This window comes from Neomonachus schauinslandi, chromosome 8 (genome assembly GCF_002201575.2).
Source record: "Neomonachus schauinslandi chromosome 8, ASM220157v2, whole genome shotgun sequence".
NCBI classification, from domain to species: Eukaryota; Metazoa; Chordata; class Mammalia; order Carnivora; family Phocidae; genus Neomonachus; species Neomonachus schauinslandi.
In genome coordinates, this window is record NC_058410.1 from 115678341 (window position 1) to 115679531 (window position 1191).

Below are 1191 nucleotides of genomic sequence, written 5' to 3' on the forward strand. Positions count from 1 at the left end.
GGGGGGGGGGGGGGGGGGGGGGGGGGGGGGGGGGGGGGGGGGGACTGAGCAGGGGCCTTACCCCGCTATGGGCCCCAACCTTTCCACCACCGGGCTCTCTGGCAAGCCACAAAACCTCCCAGTCTTAGTTTCCCCATTACCACTCTGCGTGGCTACCATACCCAGCAGGGTGGACTCAAAGCATGCCCACCTGGTCCCAGTGAGTGGGTGGCAAGGGGTGGGGGGCAGCAGAACCTTTTTTCCTTGGCCCCATTTCTGCCTCCCCTCAGGGCCCCAGAGGCTCCCCAGGGGTGCTGAGCCCCTCTCAGCCCTGGGAGGGGGAGGAAGGAAGAGCAGGGTGAGGTTGGATGGGGCTCCTTGGCAGCTGATGGTGTCTCTGAGGAGGCGGAGATTACTGTCCGCCCGCAGACTAGTGTCTGGGCCCCCACCACTGCCGAGGCCCGGGCGCAGTCTGGGAGGGCGCAGGGCCAGCACGAGTGTGCAGGGCAAGGGTCCGCTGAGCTTCTGGGGTCCCACCACTCTCCGCCAGGGCAGCCCCGACCCTGAGGGCACGGTGGGGTGTGGGGAAGAGCTGCAGGCATGAGGGCAGCCCTTCCTTCTCAGTCGGCCCTGCTGCGCCCTCCCCACAGTCCCACCTATAGGTGGTGGCTGGCACGGGAACACCATCTGCGGGAAATTTGGTGGAGAAACTGATCGTCAGAGCACCCAGAAACACAACCCAGACAAAAATGAGCCCACCTTTCCCATTTCTGTTTTTCGGGGAAAGATTTTTCCCTCTGCCCTGTTTTGTCTTAAGCTGAGAAGGGAGCTAATGCACAGCTCTATTTCTGTGAGGCTGTTTGGAGAGCGGGAGCGAGATCAAAATAAGCGAAATAACAAAAGGCCCCTACCAGCCGGCCCCTGCCTTTCTGGAGCACGGAGCGAAGGCACAAAGGCCCGGAGGTGCGTCCTCTGCCGCACAGCCTCAGATCCGGCCCGGCAGCCCTCCTCTGCTTTGAAGGGCCAAGTCTCTCTTTCAAGCAGCTCTGACTGCACAAGGGACAGGGCAGGGCGGTGGGATCTGCCTGAGGAGGGGGTCCGGGGGCCTCTTTTTTTAGTGGGAGCCATTGTTGAGAAGTTTCCGTTGCTCTGCCCGGTCCCTTCCGAGGCTCCCCAGGCTGCAGACTGGTCTTTCCTCAGTGACAAACAGCC